The sequence below is a fragment of the Lolium perenne genome, chromosome 4, assembly GCF_019359855.2.
Source record: "Lolium perenne isolate Kyuss_39 chromosome 4, Kyuss_2.0, whole genome shotgun sequence".
NCBI lineage: Eukaryota > Viridiplantae > Streptophyta > Magnoliopsida > Poales > Poaceae > Lolium > Lolium perenne.
Window position 1 is genome coordinate 50363307 of NC_067247.2, and position 15657 is coordinate 50378963.

Consider the following 15657-nt stretch of genomic DNA (forward strand, 5'->3'; position numbering starts at 1 on the left):
TGTTTGCTTCTAAGATAGAAAGAAGTAGGTAAACTGACTCAACATAAAAGTAAAAGAATGGCTCTTCGCAGAGGGAAGCAGGGATAAAATCATGTGCTAGAGCTTTTCAAGTTTTGAAATCATATAGAGAGCATAAAAGTAAAGTTTTGACAGGTGTTTGTTGTTGTCAACGAATGGTAGCGGGCACTCTAACCCCCTCATCAAACAGACTTTCAAAGAGGGGCTCCCATGAAGGACGTTATCTCTACCAGCAAGGTAGATCATCCCTCTTCTCTTTTGTTTACACATGTACTTTAGTTTTTTATTTATTTATGGACGACACTCCTCCCAACCTTTTTCTTTCACAAGCCATGGCTAACCAAATCCTTGGGTGCCTTCCAACAATCTCATACCATGAAGGAGTGTCTTTTTGCAAAATTAAGTTGCTTACTGATGAATCAGGGCAAAACATGTGAAGAGAATTATTAATGAAAGTTAATTAATTGGGGGCTGGGAACCCCGCTGCCAGCTCTTTTTGCAAAATTATTGTATAAGCGGATGAAGCCACTAGTCCATTGGTGAAAGTCTGCCCAACAAGATTGAAAGATAAAACACCACATACTTCCTCATGAGCTATAAAACATTGACACAAATAAGAGATAATAACTTTTGAATTGTTTAAAGGTAGCACATGAAGTATTTACTTGGAATGGCAGAAAAATACCATGTAGTAGGTAGGTATGATGGACACAAATGGTATAGTTTTTGGCTCAAGGATCTTGGATGCACGAGAAGTATTCCCTCTCAATACAAGGCTTTGGCTAGCAAGGTTGTTTGAAGAAAACACAAGTATGAACCGGTACAACAAAACTTACATAAAAACATATTGCAAGCATTATAAGACTCTACACTGTCTTCCTTGTTGTTCAAACTCCTCACCAGAAAATATCTAGACTTTAGAGAGACCAATCATGCAAACCAAATGTCAACAAGCTCTATGGTATTTCTTCATTAATATGTGCAAAGTACATGATGCAAGAGCTTAAACATGATCTATTTGAGCACAACAATTGCCAAGTATCAAATTATTCAAGACATTATACCAATTACCACATGAAGCATTTTCTGTTTCCAACCATATAACAATGAACGAAGCAGTTTCAACCTTCGCCATGAACATTAAGAGTAAAGCTAAGAACACATGTGTTCATATGCAACAGCAGAGCGTGTCTCTCTCCCACACAAAGAATGCTAGGATCCGATTTTATTCAAACAAAAACAAAAACAAAAACATACAGACGCTCCAAGTAAAGCACATAAGATGTGATGGAATAAAAATATAGTTTCACTAGAGGTGACCTGATAAGTTGTCGATGAAGAAGGGGATGCCTTGGGCATCCCCAAGCTTAGATGCTTGCTTCTTCTTGAAATATGCAGGGATGAACCACGGGGGCATCCCCAAGCTTAGAGTTTTCACTCTCCTTGATCATATTGTATCATCCTCCTCTCTTGATCCTTGAAAACTTCCTCCACACCAAACTCAAAACAAACTCATTAGAGGGTTAGTGCATAATCAAAAATTCACATATTCAGAGGTGACATAATCATTCTTAACACTTCTGGACATTGCACAAAGCTACTGAAAGTTAATGGAACAAAGAAATCCATCAAACATAGCAAAACAGGCAATGCGAAATAAAAGGCAGAATCTGTCAAAACAGAACAGTCCTTAAAGACGAATTTTTCTGGGACACTTAACTTGCTCAGATGAAAATGCTCAAATTGAATGAAAGTTGCGTACATATCTGAGGATCACGCACGTAAATTGGCAGATTTTTCTAAGTTACCTACAGAGGGGGCTGCTCAATTTCGTGACAGTAAGAAATCTGTTTCTGCGCAGTAATCCAAATCTAGTATCATATTTACTATCAAAGACTTTACTTGGCACAACAATGCAATAAAATAAAGATAAGGAGAGGTTGCTACAGTAGTAACAACTTCCAAGACTAAAATATAAAACAAAAGTGCAGAAGTAAAATAATGGGTTGTCTCCCATAAGCGCTTTTCTTTAACGCCTTTCAGCTAGGCGCAGAAAGTGTGAATCAAGTATTATTAAGAGATGAAGCATCAACATCATAATTTGTTCTAATAAGAGAATCAAAATGTAACTTCATTCTCTTTCTAGGGAAGTGGCCCATACCTTTCTTGAGAGGAAATTGATATTTAATATTACCTTCCTTCATATCAATAATAGCACCAACAGTTCGAAGAAAAGGTCTTCCCGAAATAATGGGACAAGATGCATTGCATTCAATATCCAAGACAACAAAATCAACGGGGACAAGGTTATTGTTAAACGTAATGCGAACATCATCAATCCTCCCCAAAGGTTTCTTTGTAGAATTATCAGCAAGATTAACATCCAAATAACAATTTTTCAATGGTGGCAAGTCAAGCATATTATAGATTTTCTTAGGCATAACAGAAATACTTGCACCAAGATCACATAAAGCATTACAATCAAAATCATTGACCTTCATCTTAATGATGGGCTCCCAACCATCTTCTAACTTCCTAGGAATAGAAGTTTCAAGTTTTAATTTATCTTCTCTAGCTTTAATGAGAGCATTTGCAATATGTTTGGTAAAGGACAAATTTATAGCTCTAGCATTAGGACTTCTAGCAAAGTTTTTGTAAGAACTTTATAACTTCAGAGATGTGACAATCATCAAAATCTAAACCATTATGATCTAAAGCAATGGGATCATTGTCCCCAATATTTTGAAAAATTTCAGCAGTTTTATCACAAGCAGTTTCAGCAGTTTTAGCAGTTTCGGACAGTTTTGCACGCTTTGCATTAGGAGTAGAAACATTGCCAACACCAATTATTTTACCATTGATAGTAGGGGGTGTAGCAACATGTGAAGCATCAACATTACTAGTGGTGGTAATAGTCCAAACTTTAGCTACATTATTCTCTTTAGCAAAATTTTCTTCTTTTTCCCACCTAGCATGCAATTCAGCCATCAGTCTAATATTTTCATTAATTCGAACTTGGATAGAGTTTGCTGTAGCAAATGACTTAATATCTTTAGTTTCATTAGGCATAATTTTCAATTTTAAAAGATCAACATCAGCAGCAGGACTATCAACTTTAGAAGCAAGAATATCAATTTTACCAAGCTTTTCTTCAACAGATTTGTTAAAAGCAGTTTGTGTACTAATAAATTCTTTAAGCATAGCTTCAAGACCAGGGGGTACACTCCTATTATTGTTGTAAGAATTACCATAAGAATTACCATAACCATTGCCATTATTAGAAGGATATGGCCTATAGTTGTTACCAGAATTATTCCTATAAGCATTGTTGTTGAAATTATTATTTTTAATGAAGTTCACATCAACATGCTCTTCTTGAGAAACCAATGAAGCTAAAGGAACATTATTAGGATCAACATTAGATCTACCATCAACAAGCATAGACATAATAGCATCAATCTTATCACTCAAGGAGGAGGTTTCTTCAACAGAATTTACCTTCTTACCTTGTGGAGCCCTTTCAGTGTGCCATTCAGAGTAATTAATCATCATATCATCAAGAAGCTTTGTTGCGGCGCCTAAGGTGATGGACATAAAAGTACCTCCAGCAGCTGAATCCAATAGGTTCCGCGAAGAAAAATTCAATCCTGCATAAAAGGTTTGGATGATCATCCAAGTAGTCAGTCCATGGGTAGGGCAATTCTTGACCAAAGATTTCATTCTTTCCCATGCTTGAGCAACATGATCATTATCCAATAGCTTAAAATTCATTATGCTACTTCTCAAAGATATAAGTTTAGCGGGAGGATAATATCTACCAATGAAAGCATCCTTACATTTAGTCCATGAATCAATACTATTTTTAGGCAAAGATAGCAACCAATCTTTAGCTCTTCCTCTTAAGGAGAAAGGAAACAATTTTAATTTTATAATGTCACCATCTACATCCTTATACTTTTGCATTTCACAAAGTTCAACAAAATTATTAAGATGGGCAGCAGCATCATCAGAACTAACACCAGAAAATTGCTCTCTCATAACAAGATTTAGTAAAGCAGGTTTAATTTCATAAAATTCTGCTGTAGCAGCAGGTGGAGCAATAGGTGTGCATAGGAAATCATTATTATTTGTGCTAGTGAAGTCACACAACTTAGTATTCTCAGGAGTACCCATTTTAGCAATAGTAAATAAAGCAAACTAGATAAAGTAAATGCAAACGCAAACAAGACAATAAATAAAGTAAAGTAAGTAACTAATTTTTTTGTATTTTGATATAAGAAAGCAAACAAAGCAGTAAATAAAATAAAGTAAAGCAAGAAAAAAACAAAGTAAAGAGATTGGAAGTGAGAGACTCCCCTTGCAGTGTATCTTGATCTCCCCGGCAACGGCGCCAGAAATTTAGCTTGTTGACGCGTAAAGCACACGCCCGTTGGGAACCCCAAGTGGAAGGTGTGATGCGTACAGCAGCAAGTTTCCCTTAGTAAGAAACCAAGGTTTATCGAACCAGTAGGAGTCAAGGAGCACGTGAAGGTTGTTGGTGACGGAGTGTAGTGTGGCGCAACACCAGGGATTCCGGCACCAACGTGGAACCTGCACAACACAATCCAAATACTTTGCCCCAACTTAACAGTGAGGTTGTCAATCTCACCAGCTTGCTGTAAACAAAGGATTAAATGTACGGTGTGGAAAATGATGTTTGTATGCGAAGAACAGTAAAGAACAATGTTTGCAGTAGATTGTATTCAGATGTAAAAGAATTAACCGGGGTCCACAGTTCACTAGTGGTATCTCTCCAATAAGATAAAGCATGTTGGGTGAACAAATTACAGTTGGGCAATTGACAAATAGAGAGGGCATAACAATGCACATACATATCACGATGAGTAGTGTGAGATTTACTTAGGGCAATATGACAAAGTACATAGACCGCTATCCAGCATGCATCTATGCCTAAAAAGTCCACCTTCGGGTTAGCATCCACACCCCTTCCAGTATTAAGTTGCAAACAACAGACAATTGCATTAAGTATGGTGCGTAATGTAATCAACAAAATATCCTTAGACAAAGCATTGATGTTTTATCTCTAGTGGCAACAGCACATCCACAACCTTAGAACTTTCTGTCACTGTCTCAGATTCAATGGAGGCATGAACCCACTATCGAGCATAAATACTCCCTCTTGGAGTCACAAGTATCAACTTGGCCAGAGCCTCTACTAGCAACGGAGAGCATGCAAGATCATAAACAACACATATATGATAGATCAATAATCAACTTGACATAGTATTCCATATTCATCGGATCCCAACAAACACAACATGTAGCATTACAAATAGATGATCTTGATCATGATAGGCAGCTCACAAGATCTAACATGATAGCACAATGAGGAGAAGACAACCATCTAGCTACTGCTATGGACCCATAGTCCAGGGGTGAACTACTCTCACATCAATCCGGAGGCGATCATGGTGATGAAGAGTTCTCCGGGAGATGATTCCCCTCTCCGGCAGGGTGCCGGAGGCGATCTCCTGAATCCCCCGAGATGAGATTGGCGGCGGCGGCGTCTCTGGAAGGTTTTCCGTATCGTGGCTCTCGGTAAAAGGGTTTTCGCGACGGAGGGAATAAATAGGCGGAAGGGCAACGTCGGTGGAGGCACAGGGGCCCCACACCATAGGGCGGCGTGGGCCCCCCTTTGGCCGCGCGGCCTTGTGGTCTGGACGCCTCATCGCCCCACTTCGTATCCCCTTCGGTCTTCTGGAAGCTCCGTGGAAAAATAAGACCCTGGGCGTTGATTTCGTCCAATTCCGAGAATATTTCCTTTGTAGGATTTCTGAAACCAAAAACAGCAGAAAACAGCAACTAGCTCTTCGGCATCTTGTCAATAGGTTAGTGCCGGAAAATGCGTAATAATGACATAAAGTGTGTATAAAACATGTGAGTATCATCATAAAAGTAGCATGGAACATAAGAAATTATAGATACGTTTGAGACGTATCAACTGCCTATACCGGAATTGCATGCAATGTGTTTATTTTTTCAGTATACCGGTTCGATTGTTGGACATTTTCCTTTTCCGGTTTAGTACCGTGCTAAACCTAATGGAGTCTTCGACTTTGCTGCTGTCCGAAACCCGGCTTCATGGCAAGCAAGATAAACCGGAAGGATCTAAACACGTGAAAAACGCGAAGAGAAATCGAAAACAAACAATCCGATTAAAGTTTAACTAACCCCGGTTGTACCGGTTTTTTGTGAAAAATTTCGAATTTTTTCTAAGTTGAAGAAAGTGCTTGCTTGGCAAAAGAACTTTGTGACTCATACGCCAAAACATCCAGAGAGGTAGGCAGAGCCAAAGCAAAAGAACCAAGTGTGCATCAAATTGGATGCGGAAACAATTCCGGAATCTTCACTGTGCAGATATAACATGATAAGTTACCGGTATATCATATAAGATATCGGTATGATAAAGAGTAGCACAACCAAAAGACTTGAAGTATTTGATTACACCTCACACCCGGCATACCGGGGGAATTTTACGGCAATTGTTTTGTCTTGAGACAGGCAGGTACGGCAAGCAGAGTGAAATATTTTAGGAAGCAGGAGCTTCCGGGGCTTGCTCCGGGACAGCGTCGTCTTCAAGGGCCTCCTCCTCATCCTCGCCGGCATCTTCCTCCTCCTCATCATCAGATATATCATCTGCTAAGTCAGCGGGAGGAGGGATGAAGGTGCTGGTAGCAGCGACCTGAGCCACCCGGTACGCGCGATCCTTGCGCTTGGCGGTCCTGGCGGGGTCTGTGTCGGTAGGCGCACCGCCGCGCAAGCTGTGGAGGGCGTCAAGGTCCAGCTCCTCATACCAAGAGCATGCAACGCGGAGCGCTGCATCAGCTTCGGCACGGGCAGACGAGCGTTTCCACTCGCTGAACCTCTTACCGGCGTCCCTCAAGCGCTGGGCAAGGAGCGTCAAGTTCCCCTGGACAGCCTCCCCGGGACACAGGAACTTAAAAATCTGCATGGCCACTTCCGGCACGTCGCCGAGGTGCCGGTCGACAGCTTTCATGTGGGTAACCCGGGCATGCAGCGCAACGAGATGCTCGTATGGACTCCAGGGGCCGTCCGGATTGCCGGTAGCTTGTTCAGCCCGCAGCTCCATCACCCTTTTGTGCGCCTGTGGCTGGGAGTCCGGGAAAAGCCCTAAAGGAGAAAAGTTCGGTATAAGCACACATTGCCGGGAGATATAAGCTAATGATAGCGAAAAGAAGAAAAAGAACTTACTGAGCGCCAGTTCGTCGGTTTGGATAATCATCCGGTCGAACTGGACATGGTCCGCCGCGAGGGTGGCGTTCCGGTCCTCAGCCTCCTTCAGCAGCCGGGTCTCCTCCGTCAGCTCCTGCTGCAGCTGCCCGCTAGCGTCGCTGAAGTCCTTCAGGGCCTCATCGAGCTTGGCCTCGCCGGCAGCCTTGGCCTCCTTGAGCTCCTGCGTTGTGCCGGAGTTCAGCTTGGATGAGCTTCTCTTTTAGCTCAGCGGGATGCTCCGCTGAGCGTCCAGAGCCTTCCGGTGCTCGAGGGCGAGATGCTCCTTCTCCGCTGCGATCCGTAAGGGCAATAGGTTAATACAAGAAGCCAAAATGCTCAAACGAAAAGAGGAAAAATGAACAAGACTTACCCTTGAGGGTGGAGAGCTGGCCGGTAAGGTCTTCAAGCGAGGCTTCCGGAAGGGCAGCTGCACAAAGAACTTGTGATTAAAGTTTGCCAAAAATATACCGGTACGAACTATGCCGGCGAGGAGAAACTAACCTTGGCATTTTCCGTGGGTGAGCTCGAGGCGGGCGAAGGCCTCGGAGAGGTGCCGGTGCTCCCACAACAGCTCCTCGAAGAGCTGCTTCCGGAGGTCGAGGGTGCCCTGTACAAGTTAAAAGTTCTGGTTAAGCTATGCCGGTTTTTTGCAGTTTTGCGCTAAGTATTTTGTGCTTAACCCGAAACTCGGGGACTAGCTATGCCGGTTTTTTGCAGTTTCGCGCTAAGTACTTTGTGCTTAACCCGAAACTCGGGGACTAGCTATGCCGGTTTTTTGTTTCAACAAAGTTTCGCGCTAAGTACTGCATGATCAACCCGAAACTCGGGGACTATGAGGATATATCTATAAGTTTGGAGTTTGAAAACCGGCATTGATATAAAAGAAGAAAGTTTGAAGTTTGAGTGTGGAGCTTACCACCACGTTGGCGATGGCGTCGTGCCAGGCCGTGTCGAACTCCTTCACGGCACGCTTGAGCCGACTAAGATGTTGAGCCATGCTCCGCGGGCCGGAGTTGTCCACCAGCGGCAGCTTGTCCTTCCCAAGGCCGCGGGTGGCGACGGACAGGTCCGCCTGGTTCCACTTCTCTGCGTACTCGCGTAGAGGACCTAGGTCAGACTCGCCGCGGTTGAGCTCGACGATCTGGCCCACCTGAGCTGAAGCCTTTTCGCCGGCGGCGATCGCGGCGCGCCCCGCGTGCAGCACCAACGACTGTGAGCCGGAAGGGGGCGCAGTCGCTGCGGTGACCGCTGCAGCAAGTTGCTGAGCGGTGAAGGCCGCGCCTTCCGGGCGAGGTGGCTCGGGGGCAGCAGTGGCCTCGCCGGTAGGAGGTGCCGGAGGCGCTGAGGGCGTGTCCTTCGTTGGCGAGGAGGTTGCCGGCGCGGAAGGTTTCAGCGCAGCCTTGGAGGGGGGAAGTGGTAGTCTTCTTCTTCTTCTTCGGAGTGGGAGGAACCGGAGGTTCCGCCCGCTCAGCATCTTCGTTGCCGGCGCCGATGTTGCTGGCGCCGGTGTCTTCAATATCTGGAGGGGATGTGAAATCCTCCTCCGCGCGGTGATGAGAAGGTTCAGGGGCCGCGCGCCCCACACTTGTGTTGCCTCCCCGAGGGGAGGCTAGAGATTTGTCGGCACCCGAAGGTACCGGACTTGCTTGACGAGGAGGGGAAGTCCTGGCAGCACCAGCAGGAGCTTCCGGCGGCATGCCTGGGGCACTCCTGGAGAGAGTTAGGGCGCCCTGAGAAAGAAAGCATGTGAAAGTTAGTAAAAAGTGAGCAATGAAGAACCTACCGGAAAATAAAAAGATAAGAAGAGCCGGAGTCTTACCCGGTAGCGACCGGTATCTCATGCCTCCGCTTCCTCCCTGCGTAAGGCCCAGCGCTCCCCTTCTTCTTGCGCTTGGCGGGTGGAGCATCGCTGGAGCCAGCCTCAGGGGCCGGAGCCTTGTTCTTCCGCCCCCGGGAGGCCAAGTTGTCCAGGAATTCCTGGCCAACCTCGGCCGTCAGGTGAGCGACGTGCTCAATGACCTGGGGAGTTTCACCGACTGAAGGAGGAGCTACAGAGAAACAATTTTATAAGGAAAAAATAGATGGACAATATACCTCGAGGATAACAACCTCATCGTCACTGTCGGAATGACGTGCCGGATGAGGAGTTGAGAAGTTACCGGGGCGCCTGACGTGCGTCGGACCCATCTTGTGCTTCCCCTTCACGTAGGGGTCAGCGTCACGATCGTCGTGGAATTGCCGGTTGGGGGCAAAAGAGGGCGGCTCCTCCCTGGCGATCCAGCGGAAGTTCTGAAATACAAATGGATAAGTTAGAACAAAAGATTCATAGCTATACCGGTAAAAGGTTTTCCGGAGATCCCGAGGTCTTACTCGGGGCGGAGGAGAGTTGCTGCGGCTGTAAGGGATCAGCCCATACATTCCGCTGGGACTCAGCGGGTTCTGGCAGATCTGCTTGGGCGCCTTAAGGACCAAGTCAGTAGCGCTCAACCGGTGAGTCGTAATCCTTGTCGGGTCCATCGGGCCCGACATCTGGCTGATCTTGTGGGCGCGGCGCTGAAGGGGTAGCACCCGGCGTGAGAGAAAAACCCGGACAAGATCTTCCGCGCAAAGGTTGGTCTCCTCCTTGTTCGTATCAACAAAAAGGGCCACCCGCTGGGACTCCTTGTCGTCCTTGGGGCTGTGGAGCCAATTCTTCATGGAGAGAGGCTCCGGAACATATTCCGGAAGGTTGATGAAGTCTTCCGGGCCACCGTTCCGGACGTAGAAGAAAGATCTCTGCCAGGTCCGGACAGATTCTAGACCGGAGAGTTTGCAAAAGTTGCTCCCTTGACGGGGCGACAGGATGCAACCCCCGCACCGGACGAAGGGTTTGGGGTGCGGAAGTTTCCTATCTTGGATAGAATTCTTCCGGAGAGAATAGAAAAAGGAAAAGTTATCTACGGAAGGAGTGATACCGGTGTATCCCTCCATAAAAGAGGTGAAGGAAGAAAGGTGAAAGATAGAATTGCCCGGAAGGTGATGGGGCTGGAGTTCATAGAAATCAAGGAAGCGTCGGAAGAAATCCGACGCCGGAAGGCCTAGGCCGCGCTCAAAATGAGCGGCGAAGACCACGTATTCACCTGGGTGGGGCTCAGGCTGCCGCTCCTTCCCAGGGATCTGGCAGAATACCTCTTCCGGTATTATCCGGGACCGGTAAAGCCAGTCTATCTCTGCTTGAGTCACGTCGGAGCCCATCTAGGCCCTGCGCGTATAAGAATCCAAATCTATGCCGGCACCCTGGCTCGAGCTGCCGGCTCCTCCTTGGTTACCGGTAGCTTGAGCAGAGCTACCGGTATCTGCTTCACTCTGGGCGAGGTCCACCTCGAGCCCGTCGTCGACCTGATCGACCGGAGTTTCCCCTCCGGAAGAAACGGTGGGGCTCTCGCTATGGTGGGTGCTGGCGGAGGGTTCCGGAAGAGACTCTTCGGACGACATACTTGACTAAGTTTGAAACCTAGCTACAAACAGTTTTCCCCAAGTCTAGTCCCTCGCGAAGATCTACGAGTAAGAGGAAAAACAAAAGAAAACAGGAAGTAAATACCCTACCAGCCCAAGAACAATATGGCAAAAAGGGAGAGGAATACGGCGTTCGCAAAACTAACCTGAGGGCAGCGGACGACGGAATCGACGGCCCGCCGAAGCTCGGAGAGAAGACGGTTGAGGGCGGCAAACGGAGAGGAAGAAGAAGAAGCCGTGGCGGTGCTCTGAGCAGAGGAAGCAGAGAAGCTTCGGTGAATCTCGACGGGGCAGGCGAACGAGCTCTGCGGAACTCCTTTGGGAAGTTCGTCGGAGAACGAGGCCTTGGCGGCGAGCGACGGCGAGAGGAGCGCCAGCGGCAGAGGGCTCGAACTGCTCTGGAAGTGGAGAATGAGAGGAAGGGGAAGAGAAGGAACCGTCGCGCCCATTTATAGAACATGGTTAATGGGCCGCGGTGCGCTCTGGCCCATTTCGCTTTGCCTGTGGGCCGCCACGTGGCGCAGCGGTACACGCGTGAAAACAGGATGCCACACGAAGGCCACAAGGATCCGGAACGGCGGCGAGGATCTGGTGTGGCGCATTTAAGGAGGGCGCGGGAGTCGAAGGGAAGTGACCCCTGACACTGGAGCGTCAGAAACAGTGCACATGTCTCTGACAGGCACTGTTTCCAACATATTCTTGACTTCATCGAGGAACGTTTAATGGCAAAGCTACCGGAAAAGATCGGTACGGTCATATGATTTCGGCTAAAAGCCGGAAGGTTTGTTTGTGGAGATAAGGTAATGTGGTCTCGGCAGAAACGCCGGAAAGGTTAAACCGGTATGTTCAAGATGGGAACCTGGCATGGTCTGTCGGATAGGATCCACCGGACTATACCAGCTTCGGGGACTAATGTTGGGGGGATGACCCCCGGTATGCCAAAGGCATGGCAAACTAGCCTTGTCTAGGCAGTTGATGTACAGGTTTAAAGATTATTCTGGATGACAAAGACAGATACGTGGCTAAGTGAAACTATACCGGTATCCCAGGAGGGGTATAGAATAAGCTAAGAAGGTACCGGAGTACCGGCATAGGCTATACTGTAGCACGTCGGCAGTCTGGTCAAAGATTCTCTCAAGGATTAGAGGACAAGGATGAGCGAAGCAGTTCGGCTTTAAACGAAGCCCTGACGCCAAAGCAGAGGATGACGTAAAAGCTACCGGAGGATGTCATCTTCCTTGATTAAAGACATACCGGCGTCACCTGATGCCAAAGAGGCTTTGTAAAGTAGTTTGTCCAGTCAAAGATGCCATTAGGGTTTATTCCCTTGTAAGCCACCCTCTCCCCTATATAAGGAGAGGGAGCACACTGATACGTCTCCGACGTATCAATAATTTCTTATGTTCCATGCCACATTATTGATGATATCTACATGTTTTATGCACACTTTATGTCATATTTATGCATTTTCTGGAACTAACCTATTAACAAGATGCCGAAGTGCCGATTCTTTGTTTTCTGCTGTTTTTGGTTTCAGAAATCCTAGTAAGGAAATATTCTCGGAATTGGACGAAATCAACGCCCAGGGTCCTATTTTGCCACGAAGCTTCCAGAAGACCGAAGAGTCAACGAAGTGGGGCCACGAGGTGGCCAGGAGGGTAGGAGGCGTGGCCCCACCCTTGGCCGCGCCGACCTGTCTCCTGGGCCCCTCGCGACGCCCCCTGACCTACCCTTCCGCCTACAAATAGCCTTCGTCGCGAAACCCCCAGTACCGAGAGCCACGATACGGAAAACCTTCCAGAGACGCCGCCGCCGCCAATCCCATCTCGGGGGATTCAGGAGATCACCTCCGGCACCCTGCCGGAGAGGGGAATCATCTCCCGGAGGACTCTACGCCGCCATGGTCGCCTCCGGAGTGATGTGTGAGTAGTCTACCCCTGGACTATGGGTCCATAGCAGTAGCTAGATGGTTGTCTTCTCCTCATTGTGCTTAATTGTCGGGTCTTGTGAGCTGCCGAACATGATCAAGATCATCTATCTGTAATTCTATATGTTGTGTTTGTTGGGATCCGATGAATAGAGAATACCATGTTATGTTGATTATCAATTTATATCTATGTGTTGTTTATGATCTTGCATGCTCTCCGTTATTAGTAGATGCTCTGGCCAAGTTGATGCTAGTAACTCCAAGAGGGAGTATTTATGCTCGATAGTGGGTTCATGTCTCCGTGAATCTGGGAGTGAGAGAAACCTCTAAGGTTATGGATGTGCTTTGTTGCCACTAGGGATAAAACATTGATGCTATGTCCGAGGATGTAGTTATTGATTACATTACGCGCAATACTTAATGCAATTGTCTGTTGTTAGCAACTTAATACTGGAAGGGGTTCGGATGATAACCTGAAGGTGGACTTTTTAGGCATAGATGCATGCTGGATAGCGGTCTATGTACTTTGTCGTAATGCCCAATTAAATCTCACAATACTCATCATAATATGTATGTGCATGGTCATGCCCTCTCTATTTGTCAATTGCCCAACTGTAATTTGTTCACCCAACATGCTGTTTATCTTATGGGAGAGACACCTCTAGTGAACTGTGGACCCCGGTCCAATTCTCTATACTGAAATACAATCTACTGCAATACTTGTTCTACTGTTTTCTGCAAACAATCATCTTCCACACTATACATCTAATCCTTTGTTACAGCAAGCCAGTGAGATTGACAACCTCGCTGTTTCGTTGGGGCAAAGTACTTGGTTTGTGTTGTGCAGGTTCCACGTTGGCGCCGTAATCCCTGGTGTTGCGCCGCACTACATCTCGCCGCCATCAACCTTCAACGTGCTTCTTGACTCCTACTGGTTCGATAAACCTTGGTTTCTACTGAGGGAAACTTGCCGCTGTGCGCATCACACCTTCCTCTTGGGGTTCCCAACGGACGCGTGTCGAACGGAAAGACAATACGTCAACCACGCGCATCAAGCAAAATTTCTGGCACCGTTGCCGGGGAGATCAAGACACGCTGCAAGGGGAGTCTCCACATCCCAATCTCTTTACTTTGTTTTTGTCTTGCTTTATTTTATTTACTACTTTGTTTGCTGCACTAAATCAAAATACAAAAAAATTAGTTGCTTGTTTTACTTTATTTACTGTCTTGCACTCTATATTAAAAATACAAAAAAATTAGTTACTTTTGTTACCATGTCTAGCTCTGCACCTGTTACTTCTTCGCCTGAAGAATTAGTCTTCACTTTTAAACAAGGGGATGAGGAGAATTTTAAAGATGCTTGGTCTAGAATTTTTACTTCTTATCGTAAAACTGAACCTCAAATGACTTTAAGTTTGCTCCTTAGTAATTTTTATTTTGGTCTTATGATTCACTATAGATATGCCTTGGATGCTTTAGTGGGAGGAGATTTCCTTCATTGCAATGGGGATCAAGCTTTTAATGCCATAAAGAAGTTGGTTGCATCACATGATTCAGCTAATAACTTTGATTCAGCCCTTATTAGCATTTATAATAGATTAAACAATCTTGAGACAAGTGCATCTCGCTTGAATGACAACTATCGCTATGTTCGTAACCGTCTTGAACAAGTTTTAGTGAACTCTGAACCTTCATTATGGGATCCTACTGTTAAAATTGTTATCGGTGATCAAACTCTTCATGCCAATTGTGATATTATGTCTGAATTTTGCCTTATGCCTAAGAGTATTCATGAATCTTTGCAACTTTGGGGATTCGTTGAAGGAGGAGAAGAAATAACTCTTATTGATAACTCTGTTATAATTCCAAAGGGAATAGCCGCAGGTGTGCATACAACCATTCTTGGAAGAACAATATCCATTGATTATCTTGTTATTGAATGTGTAGGAACAGGACAAATCACACTCGGAAGATCCCTGCTGAAACTATTGGGAGCAGTCATAGATATGGGAGAAGGCACCCTGAAATTCACCTCTACACCGGGGGAAGACATGTATTCCCTAAGTCAAAGAGAAAGAAAAAGAACAAGAAAGGTAAGGGTAAAGCCCAAGGTAATGTTGATACACCGTCTCTTGATAATACTTGATACACACTTTCTGCGCCTAGCTGAAAGGCGTTAAAGAAAAGCGCTTATGGGAGACAACCCATGTTTTTACTACTGTAATTTTGTTTTATATTTGAGTCTTGGAAGTTGTTTACTACTGTAGCAACCTCTCCTTATCTTAGTTTAGTGTTTTGTTGTGCCAAGTAAAGTCGTTGATAGTAAGGTTCATACTAGATTTGGATTACTGCGCAGAAACAGATTTCTTTGCTGTCACGAATCTGGGCCAAATTCTCTGTAGGTAACTCAGAAAATTATGCCAATTTACGTGAGTGATCCTCAGATATGTACGCAACTTTCATTCAATTTGAGCATTTTCATTTGAGCAAGTCTGGTGCCTCAATACAATTCGTCATTACGAACTGTTATGTTTTGACAGATTCTGCCTTTTATTTCGCATTGCCTGTTTTGTTATGTTCGATGGATATTTCGATTCCATTGACTTTCAGTAGCTTTGTGCAATGTCCAGAAGTGTTAAGAATGATTATGTCACCTCTGAACATGTATATTTTGATTGTGCACTAACCCTCTAATGAGTTGTTTTGAGTTTGGTGTGGAGGAAGTTTTCAAGGATCAAGAGAGGGAGATGATACAACATGATCAAGGAGAGTGAAAGCTCTAAGCTTGGGGATGCCCCGGTGGTTCAACCCTGCATATATCAAGAAGACTCAAGCGTCTAAGCTTGGGGATGCCCAAGGCATCCCCTTCTTCATCGACAACATTATCAGGTTCCTCCCCTGAAACTATATTTTTATTCCATCAC